The sequence below is a fragment of the Nesoenas mayeri genome (assembly GCF_963082525.1).
Source record: "Nesoenas mayeri genome assembly, chromosome: 2".
Taxonomy (NCBI): domain Eukaryota; kingdom Metazoa; phylum Chordata; class Aves; order Columbiformes; family Columbidae; genus Nesoenas; species Nesoenas mayeri.
Window position 1 is genome coordinate 129,737,406 of NC_137543.1, and position 18,876 is coordinate 129,756,281.

Below are 18,876 nucleotides of genomic sequence, written 5' to 3' on the forward strand. Positions count from 1 at the left end.
AGAACTAAGGACTACAGTGAACAAACACACAGCTTGGTAAGCAGTCAAATTGCACAGACCATGTTGTCAGGAGTGCTCCTTATTGTTGAATACTTTGGTGTCCAATAAAAGCAAATGCATGCTTTGCCTTCAGTGGAAAAATAATTGGGTCTCTCTTGCCTCTCTTGTCCCATCTTTTAAAGGAAACTGGTAATAACATACCAACTTTGAGAGCTCTACCACATACTTCATTCTCTCTCTGAAGACAAGCCTTCCTCAAAGACCCATCTGGCTAAGTTTTAAAAACAACACAAAAGGATTTGCTTTTGTAAGGAGAGCATGAGATGGGCATGGTTGACTACAATGGTTAACAAAACCATCTGGGAATGCACATATTACAAGAAATGTGTACAACAGCCTCCAGACAGAACAGGAGGAACTGAGCAGCAGAAACAGGCTCTCAGTTGACCCAAGGTGTTGAAGTAAAGGGATTCTTAGGAAAAAGTGGCAACAAACTGAGTTTGAGCTGGGACTCCTAAGAGAAAATGAGATTACAATGGGACACGCTCCACTTCAGCCCATGGCTTTGGTGACAGGGAACACACACACAAAGAATTAATTTCCACAGTCAGTTTTCAAAGAACATATTCATAACCATACCTCATTCACATATAGCTCTTCAGACAACCAAAGAATGCTTCAAAGGTTCAATCTACATACTGTACTTTACAATAGTAAATTCAGATCAAATAGAAGTAAAAGATACTATGATAACTCTTCTCTTCTTGTATTGTAAGAAAAAGACAGGTTTTCACCAAGCTTTCAACTGTAACTCTTCTATCAAATTTGATTTTGCTCTTTCTTTCAGTGCCTAATTCTTGCCTACATTAATTCTATGTAAAGGAAAAAGGAAGCATACATTTAAATAAATTTTCCACATTTGCAGACAGAAGACAAATGTGTCACTCACTGGGGAAAATTAAAGCTTTCGAGAGTTAATACCTTGCACAGATTTTTTTTAGTTCAATTTGATTTTATTAGTCTCCAAGCTTACAAACAGGAATTAACAGAAAAAATATGTATAATATATTTAAATAAATGTATGCATATTTATTTCCACATGACCTACTCATCTGGATAGAAAGGTATAATAAATACCTCTAGGATTTTTGGTGAGGCTGGTGCTTCACACAAAGTATAGAAAACTAGACTTAAAATCCTGTCACATACATAAACTTTGGAAACAATTTTGTACATTATTTTTAACTTTTTCAAGAGGGATATATCCAAAAGAAAAGTTTCACAAGACACCCAATATGCATAAACAAAATAAGATTTATTTGTAACTCATATAGACCTTAACCAATGAGAGCTGTTTATTTTTTTTTTCCATTTGTATTGATGTTTTAAGATAAAATCGATTTATACTTTAACATACTGCAGGAAAAAAAAAGTTGTTTTGCATTGGCCACTTCTCTCCTCAGTTACAAATTATAACATTTTTGGTAGCCTAGGTCTGAGAAAAGGAGTACCTATGAACAAGATAACATTTTGAGCTAGGACAAACAAGCTCATTCAGTAACAGACTATTGACCAAGAATACATGAAAGACTGACAAAGCCCTCTGTTGCTAGTGTTGCAGTAAGTTTCAGAAACCAGGTTTTAAGATAAAAGTCTCTGGTCAAGCATTATGCAGTGACCACACAGAACACTAGGTTTGTGTTGCCACAGCCAGTGACTGTATTCACTGAGCGGAGATTGCTTTTAGCTTTGAAAAGAAATAACATAAATGCTTAGAAATGTTTACTGATTTTTTTTACTTTTCTCCAAGTCTCCTGGCAAGCCAAGATTCAGCTACTGTAGCATAACTATAAATAGAAGCTTGAGCAGTCCCTTCCCTTATCAAACCTAGCTCAACTACATCTTACATGCCCTTTTTTTTCATGACTCTTAAGGTCACAAAAGCTATGGGGAAGAGCAAACAACCCTTCCCCAACACTGTAACCACACTTCTTTCAGGCTGTGAAGTTTGTCTAAAAAAAGATGAAGCACAAATTTTCTGACAAACAGATGGACCTCACAGCTGCATCTTTTGGAAAGAAAAGCAATATTTTAAAATTATTTCAGCAAAGATAAAAAGGGAACAAAGCATCACATCTCCAAAACCAGTCAAATTAAAAGGTTGAATCTTATTTGAATATATCTATCATGACCAACAATGAAATATTGATAAGAGAGATACTGAAATTGTGTCAGTCTTCTCTTTCTTTAAGGATTATAAAGAAAAATATCTCAATTGTAAAGTACAAAGGCAATTAACTTGATGCTCACTAACTCAGCTTGATGCTTTGAAGATAACCCTATACAGCTGTTAAATACTACCAAGTCCTCTGTCTTTTTTAAATTGAAGACTGATGCAAGCTTCAGGCACAAATGATGACTAACTGAGGAGGCATATACATGCACACACACAAATACACTGAATGTGTCTTTTCTGCCAGAGAAGCTTCTCATATAATGGTTTAAATTGTACACATCAAACCTCACAATTGAAAGTTCTCTGCAGCAAACAAATGGTAGGACAGCAGAAACCTGCATGGTGATTCCTCTATTGTAGTCTGAGCCATCTAATGAATTTCCTGCTTCGTTATGGTACTTGTGCCACACCAGAAGGCTTAAGATGCCTTCTGAAAGGTTCAGGAAATGCAATTATTAAAAAAAGATAATATACTTTCCCATTTTCCTGCTTAAATAGTTTTCAAGCTCCACTAAAAAAGTAGCATTTCTTACTGAATTACAGCATATACAACTGTTTAAGAGTAATCAGGTAAAACAAATGAGGAAAATAACTGGATCAAGTCATGAAAGCTTAACTCAAGTGGGAAGGGTCCCCTGAGGTCTCTAATCCAACCTCATGCTCTAAGAAGGCACAGCTATGAAAGCATGCCACGTTGCTCAGGACTTTGTCCAGTAAAGTCTTGAAAACTTCCCAGGATGGAGAGACAACACAATTTCTTTTGGCAACCACTTTTAGTACTTCCTAACGACAAAAATGTTTTCTTTACCTACAGCCTGAGTTTCTCTTTCTTCCATTTGTGTCATTTGTCTCTCACGCTCACTGGAACGGGTTGCCCACAGAAGCTAGGAAGTCTCTATCCCTGGAGATATTCAAAACCTAATAGACCCAGGCCTGGACAACCTGCTCCAGTTGATCCTGTTTGAGCAGGGGGGTTGGGCCAGATGGTCTGAAGAAGTCCCTTTCAGCCTCAATGGTTCTGTGATTTTGTAACTATTTCCTGGCACAGTGAGCTTTGCTCACTATTATTGCTCTTCTTGAACTTTGCTATATGCTCTTTCACATCATGCAAATACTACCTTTAAATAAATACTGGAAACTCATTGCTACTGGAAGACTGAAATCTCCACTCTTTCTGTAATATAAAAGGCTCTAGTCTAAACCCATAAACACTATCATGTCAGTTACAGATGCCTGCATTTCTCCACAGCATCTCAAGCAATACTGAAAAAGCTATGCTGTCAGTGGTCAGTTTGAACTAACTCTAAGAATTTTCACACCATTAAAAACCAAAACAGAATAGACTTATGTCTCCAAATAATTATGAATTTATATCAAATTGCTAATATGCTGTTTTACAGCTTCTAAATACCGAAGTTATTAAATATTTGATTAACGGTAAGTCTTTGCTGAACATCACCACCGTCAGCTGCCAACCAATAAATAAATCTACTTACACAGTTTCTGAAAACTTTACACATAGCCCTAAATAAACCAAGCTTTTGCCCAGCTGACTCTTTTAGTCTTCCTAGAAGGTCATAGTAAGGAGCCAAATTTTGAAACCAGATCCATTTCCCCTCTAAACTATATATTATATGGTTATGATAAGGCACAGCTTAAAGGAAAACACTACTTTTCCTCTTGCTATTACAAATGTTCCTATGTTGCCATTTGGAAGAAATAACAGTGAGGAGATCTTTGAAAGAACTCCAAAACTTAAGCACTTCTCTGCACCTGCCAAGCTGCACAAATATGAAGGCCAAATATTCCAGACATTGGAGAAATTATTAAAAAGCATTTAAACAATCCAGAAACCTAATTCTGTTGGAGGCAATGGAGGTCAGTGGAAATAAAAGGAGATATTCAATAGTTTTGAAAGCCTCTACCTATAGTCTAGACAAGTAGGGCTGTATATGTAAAGACTTTCATTGCAGTAAAAATGTAATTGTTCCAAAAGGAGAGAAATTGAACACAGTATTGTACCTCAAATTACAAGCAGCAGTTGCATTTGAAATAAAATGCAGAAGGATTTTGTTGTAAAAGCTTCAAGCACCAGATAGCACAAACTGGAATGTATAAAAGTGAGTAAACTAAAAGCTTTTTTAAATGGCTGAATTATTTCAATTTTTGTACTGTTCTTACTTTTCAGCTACTGATGTTAGGGAAGCATGTACTGATGTCATACAAAGACTACTGTTCTTTAAATGAATACTAGCAAATGCCCCAGGAGAAATTTGAATTTTGGTGAATAAAGACTGTACTCCTTTAGTTTTTCAACTACTTTAGTAATTCAAGTACTAAAAGATAATTTAAAACTTATTTTTAAATGAAGGCAAAATACAATCAGTGGATATGCAGCCTAAGATGCTACTTTGTACCCAAAGTTTCAGTACAAATTTAGCAAGTTTCAGGATATATCCTGCACTCCACTCAACTTATACAACAGGTTGAACTTACTGGATCATAATCATCACCTTCCCTGGTATTTCACCAGAAACACCTGGATGAAGAAACTTATATTCTCTGTTGTCACATACACAGGCAATTAACGTCAGTATTTATAAAGTTCAAAATGCCAGTATAACAGATGCAACAAGATACGCATAACTTTTGATGTGTGCTTTCTCTGTATCTTAATTTTATTAAAATTATTCATCTGTTGCAGGGTGACAGAGCCTGAAGACAGTGTAAATGACTGAAAAAATACTAACAACATAAGTAAAGACCACAGTTATATAGCCAGGAGCAAGTAATGTGTAAAAAAAAAAAACAATTCAGTTTATTGTACCAGTTTCCTTGGTGGAAAAGTTGAGGCAAAGTCATACAGAACCACCTATACAATTTCACCCCATTGATAACTTTATCCTAAGACCAAGTGGAAATCAATGAAGATACCTTCTTAAATCAAATCCCCTCTTCAACAAGTACTGAATTTAGACCTGAAGAAAAAATAGTGAACAGTCTTCCAAAGGGAGAGGAGAATTCCACTTTAAGTGTTAGTGATTTCATCTTGTTACTGGTCTCCAATCAACATTGTCACAGTGGATAATGGCAAACTGTGAAAACTTCCAAGTTGTATATTCTGCCTCACTTTAAGAGCAGACATCCCACCAGCAATAAAACAGAAGGTTCAGATTCTGTTATGAACATGTTTCTTCAACCATTAGCACTTTCATCTAGGCAGACTATGCAGGCATATTTTCAAAGAAAGTTAAAATTCACAAGGATTGTAAGGTACTTCACTGTCAGTGTAAATGTCATGGCTCAGAACCATACTTATAGAGCTATTTTGTAATGTCATTTGGGTTCAACTATAAACAAGACAAGGTACTTCCAATACACAAAATTGGATACTCTGCTGCATGGCAAAGTAACAACATCGTGCTTCTCCAGAGACCCAGGATGAATCTGATCACTAGAGATCTTGTTGATTCTACTGGAGTTTGCATCTCAGAAGTGCTTGCATCCTTCCATCTGAAAGAAGCTGACCACTCAACAGAACACCAGTGAGAAATTATAAAAAAATAAAAATAAAATCCACACTTCAGATGCTTGGATGTTTCCTTAATCTTGGTTAATATGAAATTTGCTTTAAACAATTCTTTCTGCGCCCTGTTCTAAATCTGAATTATTTATAGGTAGTAAACAATGCTTCAGTTTTCATTCTTCTAACCTAAAGAGGGTAATTTTCTGGCCTAAGGAGGGCAATTTCTCTTCTGCTATATTGACTGGGAAAGAAAGCCAGGCATAATTCCTCTTTAACTCTTTCAGTCTGTACCTTTTTTCAATATAGACAGTCAGAATTGTGCAAAGTATATCAGAAGCATATCAGAGTCTTATGAGTGCCTTAAACAACACCATTAATACTTCTGTTTCTACTCATACAGATAGATCATGAGATCTATTTTGACTTTATCACAGTTATATCATACTGTCAGCTCAATCTACTGGTCTGTCACAAAAGAATATAAAAGATCATTTTGAACCTCTTCCTCCTCCAAACCTTAAATTTGTACCTGAACAAAATGTCCTTTTCCTTAAGTGCAAAACACTACATGTATATTTTGTCCTACTGCTATTACTCAAGGCTTCAAATCAGGTTTTGACACTTTGGTTTGGATCCTCTCTTGCTTCAGTGAAAATGCTTGGACAATGAATTTCACCAGAAACCACCTTTCATCCAGGTACTGCTGCTGCTTTTACTGCCACCTCCTTCAACAGCTTTAAGTGTAGGAGACACTGAGAAATTCTAACAATTAAGAATTTTTATGAAGAGTTTTGATATTGAGTGAAGTAAGGCTATATTAACACATTTTCAGACTTATTTTGTAACAACAGCAGAATGCTTTTTTAAATGACAGCATCCAAACATAGCACTTTCAAAATCTGATTGTCCCGTTATGATGCAGTCACTCCAAAAAGGACACCTATGCCCTTTTAATACATCATACCCATATATTAACATTTCATGCACGCCCTGCTTCTAGATTTCTCTTATTGTGAATTATTTGTTTAATTATCACTTCCAACCTAAAGCACTGAGGTATTTAAATTAGATCTGCATCAATGCAGACATAAAAGTATTTTTATTTGAGGTTCTATTACAGATGCTGCACAAGCATTTGAAAATTGTTCAATAAATTCATATACAGAAAACAGAAAAGCAAGACAGCTTTTTAGAGCATGAAATAAAGCACTTTGGATCGAGACTACCTCAACACATTATTTAATAAACAATGAAGGTGATTCTAATTTAAAATAGAAAATATATTTGACTATTATATTACTATATTATATCTACCCCATTTTTCTAAGAGGAAAAAGACTCATCATCCAAAATGTCCACGGGGAAGTTTACAGTTAATTCAGAGCCTACTTAATTTCACTGAAATTCAGTGAAATTCACTCTGCATTGCAACTTGCAAGTGAAAAATTTAAGACATGACTAAAACTGAAAAAAATTATAAAATATACATGGAATTATCTCTGGCCTAGGACCTCAATTTCCAATATTACATTATCACCAATTACATTTTACAGAAGTTTCATTTAAAGTTCATTCCTAGACTCTAATGCTCCTGCTTCCACTAAAATAAACCCTCTTATGCAAGCCCTCCCTATCTCTGCCCAAGCAAACTTATTACAAAGTTGTAAAAAGAAGTTGCTAAATTAACATTGTTACAGTTTAGGGTGACTTGTAACAGAAAAAAAGTTTCCTTTACTACCCTTGCTATATGATGCAGTTCTTGTTTACTCCAAGGACACAAAGTAAAGCCTTACCTACAAAGAACATTTACCAAACACAGGTGGAATGTTAGTAGCGATGTACTGAATATAAAAGGGCTTTTCTGAATTCATTTGCAGAACAACACTGCTGTTGTTTTTAAATAGTGAAAAATATCACAGAAAATCTTTGTACTTAATACATAAATGGCAAAACTTGATAGCACGTTAAATACTTACTTGACCTGTATGAATGCCCTAGAGTCTATTCTAGACTTTACACAGTCAAGATTTACATTAGCCTCAACAGTTACTTTCCCTTTATCCTTTGAAGAGTATGTTCAAGAACCACAGAAAAAGAATAAAGAGATCACCTAGACAATGGAGATTGTGAAAGGAACTGAAAAACTCCACAGAGTAACACTGCACTTAGTAATTTGCTTCACCCCATGACTACTTCCCCGCAATATGCAGTCAGGATTTATTTAGGATCAAAAGCACGTAATTAAAAGTAGAAAATTTAATTTCAATTTAAGAATATCTGGGCACAATAACAGAGGAAAAAGTTATTTCTAGTGGTCTTGGGACAGCTTGCACTTCAGAATTTTCAGTCATGTACTCTGTCATGCCAACTGCATAACCAGAGAACTTTTAAGTAAAGGCTTACAAGTTTTCTAATTAAACAATGAGTTTTAAACATTTTTCCATTCAATTCTTCCTTTGGAAAGTGTGATACTAGATAACAGAATCACAGAATGGTTGGGGTTGGAAGGGACCTCAAAAGATCATCTAGTCCAACCCACCTGCTAGAGCAGGTTCTCCCAGAGCAGATCACACAGGAATGTGTCCAGGAGGGTTTGAATGTCTCCAGAGAAGGAGATTCCACAACCTCTCTGGGCAGCCTGTTCCAGTGCTCTGGCACCCTCAAAGTAAAGAAGTTTCTCCTCATATTCAGATAGGACCTCCTATACTTTAGTCTGTGCCTGTTGCTCCTCATCCTATCATTGGGCATCCCTGAAAAGAGTCTGGTCCCATCCTCTTGATTACATTTTACAGAAGTTTCATTTAAAGTTCATTCCTAGACTCTAATGCTCCTGCTTCCACTAAAATAAACCCTCTTATGCAAGCCCTCCCTATTTCTGCCCAAGCAAACTTATTACAAAGTTGTAAAAAGAAGTTGCTAAATATCCTTGAGATATCATCCTTGAGATATTTATAAGCAAAAATAAGATCCCCTCTCAGAAGCTCAAGGACATAACTGAAACTTCAGACTAGTGGAAGGGCTGCAGTAAAAGACAGGGCAGTGCTCAGAAATACAGTGAATAGCTTCATATACAAAAATCTTGCTTCCAACAACTATTGATGGCTTCATTCCCAATGAGCAAATAATGTGCTTATATGAAGTATAGCTTACTACCAGAACTAAAGATTAAGTTGGAAGTTAAAAGCATGTTATATGCCCAGATATAATCTGCTGCTGTTGTTTCAAGCCTGCAACAGATGACATGAAAGTACGCTCAGCCTAGTAACGGCTGTAGTGGCAGTCATCTCACTTCAGTTTATTTCTCTTCCTTGATAGCACTAACTATTCAAGTACATACTTCCGGTCACCCACACTACACTAATCACTCCCTTAATTACTGTTGCACAAGCCAAGTTCTGTACATCTTCAGTTCAATTATTTTCTTTTTTTCAAAAGCCATTCCGGCAAATGCAAAGACAGCTGAATTTTTATTCCTGGACAGTTCACACCACTGCAAAACTTGAAGAATACAGTCTATCAAGGCTTTTCATAATTTTCTGATACAGGTAAAGTGTTGTAATATCTGAAAGCAGAAATCGCTAAAACTACAAATTTTACTTATATTTCATTATCTCTTTTATAATATGTTCTTTTGTAAAAATGAAGCTATGATGCAACTTGGCTTTCTCAGTGCATCTGAAACATTATGAAGTCTACAAAGGTGAAAAAAATAAAGAAATTTTAAAATCATTTCTTTCTAGACTCCAAACTACAATTGTGGTTTCTTAAAAGCAGTTCATGCATATCCTCAACTCTCTTCAATCCCATTTATGGTGAAATAATAATAGTCACAAAATCTCTTGAGTTTGACCCAAGTCATTTGTTCTATTCTTTCTTTCACTGCTTAGGGGTTTTGGAGAAAGGGATGGCAGGAGAGAAAGATGTAAGTACAAGCACCACCTGACTGAGTCAAGGACTTCATTCACTTTTGACAATAGAACCTCTCAGATTCATACAAGTTTCTAGGCCCAGTGGTTCAGTTATCAGTACTCACAATCAAGAGAAAAGAAGTGGAAAAGACTCTCAAAATAGCCTATTGGAGTCCTTCCATCTACAATCAGAAGTGGCAGGTTAGGCATCACGATTTTCCTCTATCCCTAACCTTGGAATTTCACTGCAATAGATAAATAATTCCATGTTTCAGCTTCTCCACAAGGAAGTTTTATGAAGTCTGGGTCTTGACTTGGAAAAGAGTAATTGCTTTGCTAACCACCTTCAGCATGGCTGTTAAAAGGACTGTCTCGTCACACTAAATGAGTTCTCAGAGCAGTCAGCCCCATCTAGAGTAGTTTCTGCTTATTATACTCCCCATTAAATTCCTCTTTACCAGAAGAGTATTGGGCCTGAGAGATATATAAAGAGGAAACAATGTACCCTCCTATGGATAAATGGGTTCTTTGGACACAACCAGATTTAAGATTCTGAAATAATTTAACATGAAGTTACACTCAAGTTACCAAGTGAATTCAAAAGGGCAACGATGTCTTTTTCTGTAATGCTAAGATACCAAAGATTTTCTGTGTCTTACATGGACCAAAAAAACATTTATGACATTTATAACTACTGGCAACAGAGAAAACAAGCTGTATCTCAGCAAACAGGTCATACAGCACACTCAAGAATCAAATAGATGGAGTACTCATGGCTCATGCAAACGCAGCACTGAAGTTATATGGCCACATTCTTCCTCATAATTTTTAAAGGTCTGAAAAAAAAATATAGTCTAAGAATGCATTTTCAGAAAATGTAAATTCCTTCTTGATAAAAAGGATATCAACCCATTTAGTTGCTTTGTTTTGTTTTTCAAATAATCAACCATATTTCTTTCACTTTCCACTACATCGATCCTGGAGACGTGCAGAAACCAAAGTGAAATCTTGATTCTGCTTGGACTTTTAGGATATTCTTTCTGTTAACATGGCCCCCAGCATACCTGCACACATTCCACTTGTCATGTGGTGCAAGGACAAGTCTTACATTCACAACAGAATCTGGTTGGCTCCCTCTTCTCAAAGAGTAACTGAGATCTTTAAGCAGCCCAAGCTTGCACTACCCTAAATCAATACAACCTGACAGCTCAGCTACAGAATTCTACACATCAGAAACATGCACATGCAAAACTGCAAGATACCATGCTGGACTTTAGTTTGCTTTTTGATCCAGTCAGGAGGGATAAATAGCTTGAGGAGAAAGATATAAAGTAAACCACATGCAGGCAGGCTGGCAGAACACCTGTCCCTAGGCAGATCCAATGGCACATGAACAAAGGCATAAGCCCTGCAGCCTGTTAGTAGCCAGGTAGGCACTCACTGGTCCACCTACTAGCATCAGTCTGCACATTCAGATTCATTATAAGCATCAGATCTCCATGTTGAAACTTCCTTTGGAATACTCAGTTTGGAAGTGAACTCGGCAATAATACTAGCACACTGCTTGCAAAGGTGGTTTTTTTTGTTTTCATTAATATCCTTTCCATAAATCCTGCTTACTGATGGCACTGAGTATTTCTCTACAGAAATCGGCCATGGTAGCAAACAGACACTTGATGCCATAAGAAGGAATTTGTGCTCAATGACTGAAGCAGTTGAAACATGAAAGCAGCTTTCTCTAAGTGTAGAAACGCTGGCAGATTTTCTGTTTCCCAAAACACAGTGTCAGGATTTAAACACCACATCACTTCTCAGCATAAGTTTTCAGACCCAGACAAGGCAACTTTCACACAGAAGGAATCAACACTTGCTTTGTAGTATCAGAGAGACTGGTTTGAATGAACAGCTGCCAGTAGTTCAAAAAAGAAGCCAAGGCTCTGTATTTAAAAATTCTTTTCTCAAATTAATTACCACCCCCAAGTCAAGAACAATGGACATCAAGGGCTATGAAGGAAAAAGATACAATAAAGCATGCATCACATCGGCTCAACATAGGATTAAATCATGGCTGAAAGGGTAGAGAATTAAATAGCCTAATGATAATTTTTTATCTAGATTTTAAGTACTTGCAATTCACAATGCAATTACACAGATTTCACATATGCTCAGAACTGTGATTTTCCTGTGCTTAAAAAATGAACTGTAGGCATAGTGAACAAGTTTCAGCAGAGTATACCACAGAGCCTTGTAATTTCCCAGTCTCACATGTCCATTATACTTTCTTGCTCTGATAATACCTGTAAACCCATACTCTGGCTCCATATAACACCTCTTCACCTATATTCTACAAGCATACTTGACTACAAGAAGAGAAAGAAGTGTAGGAAGCAAGCAGAAACACAGACATCCAAACTAAAGATATTGCATGTGAACTATGATTTAGAAACAGCAATTCATATTTTCACTATTGGCACTAAACTGAGATATGCACCAATGAATTTTACACTTCTTTAGTCTCATGAGGTGTCAGTCTTCTCTGTTCCTACAGGTAGTAAGTCTAAACAAAATTAAGCATTACCCAGTCCACTGACTGCCTCAAGACAAACATGAAGAGTTCAATTACCCACATACTATGGCTGTGTATGACAAATGTTGAATGAGTCTCAAGAGAGTTATTTGATATTAAAGCCAAAAGTAGTCAATGGTCCATATTCAGTAGTATAATACATTGAAAAACAAGTAGTCTAAACTTAAGTACAAACATAAAAATTTCATCCTTTTTAAAGACAATACTAACAGCAGGAAACTGTAGCATCCTTCCCCCACAGGATTATCACCAAAGACTTACAGATAAAGCACTGTCTGTCAGTTTTCCTATTTTAACCAAGTCCATCACTCACCAGACAGCTCTTGTTCTAGACAGATACCTAAACCTAAACATGTATATTTTTGTGAGAAAGGAACACTCACACAATGTTGTAAAAGCACATATGTCAGATGTCTCTCAATGTAAAGTATCAGGAAGACTATCTTAAGGTCAAGACTTAATAAAATAGATCAGAAAAGTAATTCTATTAGTCTTGCTTTTCAGTTATTAGGTTTTCTAAGAACACGTGGATATAGGTTTTTCTGTATGAAAGACACAGAAAAACAATGCGAAGACTGACAAGAAGTGCATAGTGCAGCACAAATTTGCTTGTTCAGCAGAGCTGCAAGACTCTACTGTAAATTTGAAGCACAGAAATATCACTGCAATTGCATCTGAGAGATACCTGCTTCCTCTAAAAATTTCTACTTGCATCTACAGTGCTAACAGCAAAGCCAATACAAAACACAGTGTGCTGTGATTTTTGAGGAAGGAAAACAGATTCCATAAATGACACACACTACATCAAGAGCACCCCAAACAAACTTACAGACACAGCACTTCTGACACCTTGTACAAAGATGCCTCTAATAAAGAACAAGTGAATTTCAAGCTTTTGAAGGTTTTTGCTGCATTATATTTTTGGGAGGCATGGAAAATATATTTTAATGAGTTTAATCATCACTGAGATTAAGAAATTCAAGATCATCTTAGTGTCAGATTATCTTTCATGGTTTTTTGCAGTCATCTCTTTTGTACATTTCCAAATTATACCAGCCATCATGACACACGCACGCATGCGTGCACACACTCCAACATCAGTGTTCACAACACTAAGCCAAAATTTAAAGCTTACCATACACAGAAAAGCTGGTCACTTCTCCAACACAAAAACATGAGTAAAATTTTGTTTGAGGCCCAAAAGTCCTGAACACCTATTTAACAGAGAATTATTTGGAAACATATTGAATAAAAGGCAAAAAGTGGCTTGAAAGTAGTCAACACATTATGATGAAGTTAAAAAACTAGATACAGCAAAAGGAACATCTCAGAAAGAAAAAGAAAAATTGTAAGATGGCTTACAGAACGTTCAGCTGATGGTCCAAGCACCACACCTGGCCTGTCATTTTTGCACACAGTCTAGCACTAAAATATAGTGCCTTCATCATGCTGAAAGGGATAGTGTCTAAATGGGACTGCCACCTGCCCCACCTGTGTTCATGTATACAGTCTGGCACTTCTGTCTGGAAGATGACATTACGTTTACTACTCCCTCCTTGAAGGGAAAGAGAGGGAGATTCCCAAAGCTGAGTAGGTTCAACTTGCCACTAATTGTGCTCCTTTTCAGCCTACTGCCTTAAAATAAGTTCATTAGATGTCAGAAATGCAGTTGTGATTCATGCTGTTTAATGTTTACAGATATAACCAAATGAGGCACGGGCTCTGAACCTGGAAAAAGGAAAAGGTGGTTAAGTTCTATGTAAAAAGTTATGAAACTTGTTTATGAAGTTATATTGATAGAGGGAACTAACATTTTAAGGGTTAACCAACCACATAATAAGGGCCTACTAAAGAACTAACACTTTAAGCCACATAATGAATATCTAGTTTAGAGCTGTATGTAACCAATTGTATTAAGGAAAAAACAGAACCTCATCAAATGCTGAGATAAGAAGTTTTACAGCACCAGCTGTAACCTTGAGGAGACAAGATGGCCAAGATTTACAGCAAAAAGGAGGCGCCAGTCTGATTTCGGTCAACTTGGCAGCTTGGGTTCCAGCCAATTCATCACAATGAGCCAAAGGTAAAAAGTTCACTGTGACAAAGCTGAAGGAGCCTTCATCCAAAGACCTTCAAAGACCCCTCCTCAAAATCACCAAGTGACACTGCACAGGCACAACAGGGGAGGGTCAAGGAGGAGACTGTGGAAATGCTTATCTGAGACTCATTTTAATAAGAAGTGGGGAAAGGTTATGAATATGTTTAGGTGTTCCTGCGGTTATTATGAATATGTAATACCTTACTGTATTTAAGCACACTTCTTATTGTTAAAAGGTGTGCGTATTGGGTGGAGCGAATCCCCCACGCACCCAGCACTGTTTTGCTTATGCTCTAATGAACACGTGTTTAAGGAATACAAATAAGGAATTGGATTAAATGTTGTTTATCCATAGAAAAAGCGTAAGTTATTTATTTCATTAGACAATACTACAGAATTGAGATTCACTAAAATATTACTGAAATTATTTAAGCATATCTTCAGCTGCAAGCAGGTAAGTAGTCCCAATGACTTCAAAGTTAAGGCATCTGTTAAAGTTGTTCTTTGGAATTAGGCCACAGAAAAAGAGCAAAAAGGAAGGAAGTGACCTACTTGAATGAAAGACTCATTCTGAGGATTTTATGTTCAGATCCCCTCAAAACAGGCTGACAAGAGGTATTTGCATATATTGCCTTAAGTACAAACTGTAAAATGTCACATAGTATAACTCTCGATCAACCCATTCGGTTCACAAAGGTTATTCATACTTGTATATCCATAAGATTTTTTTTCAACTGTGCTTCCATCCACTGCCTATTTCTGTTCACCCAAGAAAGTACACTTCCTGTTTCCCAAGTATGCCCAAATGCTTGAAAACAGAGTAGCAACTAAAACCAAAATGATAGCTTAGCTGAATTAAAAGGATAAGAAGTTTGATTAAAAACAATCTGTACTATAGACATTTAGAGATCTAATATGTTTAAACTATATTTTAAAAGACAGACAGAATCTAGAGTCCTGGTGAATTTTCTTTTGCCTTTCTTCATCTTGTTAACTCAGAAGCTGCCAATGAGCTCTAAAAGCTACATAATAAAAGCTTTAGCAGGATTCTAATTTTGGTCACGGATAACCAAATCCAGTAATTCTAGATAATATTAGCTAAGATTTATGATGCATTCAACATCTTCAGATGCACTAAAGTATTTTTGGGCATCACTTGAACAGACAATATTCAATGTACAGATGGTAAATTTTACTCCTCTTTTTTCTCCTATTTCTATACAAGAACTAGATGTATTCTGCACTTTATTTCATTTTTCTTCCAAAAGATCCATTTCTTCAGAAAGAGAAGAGACAAGTCTAGTTAAGCCTCACTTTCAAGACATCAGAAGGTCAAACTACAGCTGGTTTTGATAACAGAAGTTAGGTACACCATCATCAATTCTCTGAGCAACAAGTACCAATAATTACAGGAAGACCTGCCCTCCTGGTGCAACTTTGAATAAGAAAAGTTGGTCAATTTTTCTAAGCTCCACTGTTGCATTATTTCTAAACTAGAGAAATAACCCCAATTGTTTGTTTTACCCATCACTATCAAAATCTCTTCTCCCAAAAAGCCTAGATCAAGTTCTTGCTAATGGAACTGCTCTTACTTTTATACATTTCCCAACTTATGTCAAACCTGAGAACTTCTACATTCCACTTATTCCAAACTAGGGTTTTGCCAGTGACTATATTACTTGTTCAAAGGTAATAAGAGAGTAACCTTGAAAAAATATTTTTAAGCATTTTTAGAAAACTACGTTGAGACACTGCTTCTTTATCACCTCTTCAACTGGCCAATGAAGGGATGAAACACAACAACCTCAACTACTACCAACAAGTATGAAAATACGAAATACTGAAAAGCAAAGAGGAAAGAGATCTTTACATCCCTCTGGGTTCTAGTTATCACATTTCCAACAGGTAACAGAAGCTATTTCTATAGCACTATATCTCTATTCTGTATAGGAATCACTTTGGATTCTAAGATCTCACATCAATCTGATTTCACTAAACAAAATACACTTCCTGTTCACTAGTAACACAAGACAGTCTAGAAGTCCTGACTCCATCCCTCTTACTTGCATCAGAGGATTTAATCAAGAAGCTTCAAAGTCATCAGGTATTACTATAAACTTGGAAGTGTTTTCCAAGTGATACTGAATGTAACAAATTGCTAAATACCTGCAGAACAACTGAAGTGAGTGAAAGATGCACCAGTTGCTACCGTTGGTTCCCAATTTGGAGTATAGATACAGGACAACGTGAGAAGGGACTTTAAGAAGAATGTTTTTTAATCACAGCGACCTAGAACAGATCACTGTTTCCTTATTATCTTCGCATTTCCACAGATTGGTTGAAGATCTGTTTCCAAGCACAGGATACCATACTGTCAGTCTGACTTGAAAGAATATTTCTGTTGCTAACCTAGAAGTCTTTCCTTTAGCTTCAGATAGCCACCTGCTACCAGCACAGATATGTAAATTCAAAGGACCCCATAACCAACCAACCCAAAATTCAGACTATTAAAATGCTCTTCATTTAGCCCCATCACACTGTATCTTTCCGTGTTTATTAAAATCCCACATGGAGAGCAGAAGAACCTTTAAAGCCACACGAAGATCTTGGCCAAGGCTAGGTCTGCCTTACACAGGGTGCCTGTGTGAAAGGTGGGTTCAGAAGGAACATGTCACACAGCAGCTGTCAGATTTCTGGAGAGCAGGTAAATATATAAACAGGAATACAGGCTCCACTGCTTGGAGCCTAAATATGTAGCTCTGCTGTTCCATCTGGACACACCGCTAGGCAGAACAGAGCAATGGCCAACCGAAGAACAATCTGTGGGTATACTGGTCAGTCTGACATGCTTTCTAATCTACATATATGGGTAAACATTAATCTGCTGCAAACTTACCACCAGCTCTATTACCAAAAGAAGAACTAGTACTGGATCAATCTTCACAGTAGGCTACAATGATACACATATCAGTTATCAAGCACTACAAAGAAAATCCATGTCAATTATTTAAAGAAACTAAAGAGTAATCCAGTCCAAGGATAAGAGTTTCTCATGTTTAATCAAATGGTTGTCCAGTGCATCAGTGCAATATTAGGGAGTAGTGATATTTTTCTTAAAGGTAGCCATACCTCGAGCTGCTTTCCTGTGCCAGGTATTTTAGATCATCCTCTTGTGTTTATGCTGGCTCCCTAATAACTTGTAGAAAAGCAGAGAAACAGTGGCAAATATGTTATCTTTGTTGTCTATAAGCGGACGGAATGTTATCTTTGTTGTCTATAAGCGGACGGACTTTCCAGAGACGTTCAGTCGGATGCCTTTAGCATTATCAGTCATTCTGCCGTCTTAGTTTGCAATCCCCTCTGCAATTACATTCAGATCTTTTTTGAAGCTGTTAATGTGCAGGCCCAGGGCAATTACATAAGATGTTATTTTAGTCATGAATAACACATCAAATTTTGGATTCTGCCACTGTTGCAGATTACCACAATGAAATTCTTCACCAGTTTGTGGTTAATGATGTCTAGGAGCTTGGGGGACCATCATATGCTTCTTTATACCTCTCTAGAAACTGAATTTAAGGCTAAATTTTCTGGCCTCAGTTTCTTCACATTAAGGGACATCAATGTCTTCCCTCTTCTTGAAAATCTGCTCAGATATAATGTTAATAGGAGCTCCTGATAGATTCTGAATGGTTTCAGAAGTTGCATTGCATGTTGGAAAAAGGATATGGAGTTACATGGACCTTCAGTCTGACCCAATGACAGTTCTTATCATCTAAAGCTTACCTTATTAAAGAGCACTCAAATACTATTTTCAGGTCCATAATGTATTATGCAACTAAGCTGTAGGACTTCAGTAGCAATGCACATAACAAGTTTTACCCATTAATGTTACATTTAACAAACAAATCTTGCATTAGTATATAATGCTCCTGCACTGTGATACCAGATGCCAACTACAGAACTAAAATGAACTGCCTCTACACACTTCCTGCTAGCCTTGTATTCAACATAAAAAGGAAGTCATGTCCTGAGACCTCAAAGTACCAAAGATTTCCTTCTGCCTATTTCAAGATGGCACTCTATTCTCAAATAATAAGGTTCACATACAAATTCATCTTTGTAGACTTATGTGACCTAATGTTAAAGTGCATAGCTATTTCTTAAAAGAAGTAAAATCCAAATAGAAACAGGCCATCTATATGCAAGTATTTGCACTTTGGAATTAGTGTATCACCATCGTTCACAATCTTCTATTTAGGAAATTGCCCTTCCAGCTGAAGTTCATGAAGAAAAATAAGAAAAACATTTTCTTGACTGTAGTATCTCCCAAGACTAACTCTGCTGCTCTGTTTATTTCATACCGACTGGTTTTCTGTCCCAAGATTTTGTAATAGAGGTAAAATGTAGTAACTTGTTTTATTCACGCAGCTTACTGCCAAACTACTTGAAAAGTTTGCAAACCCAGATGTCTGGAAACACAGATTTAACAAAAACATTGCCCTAGCTAGCCTTACTTAA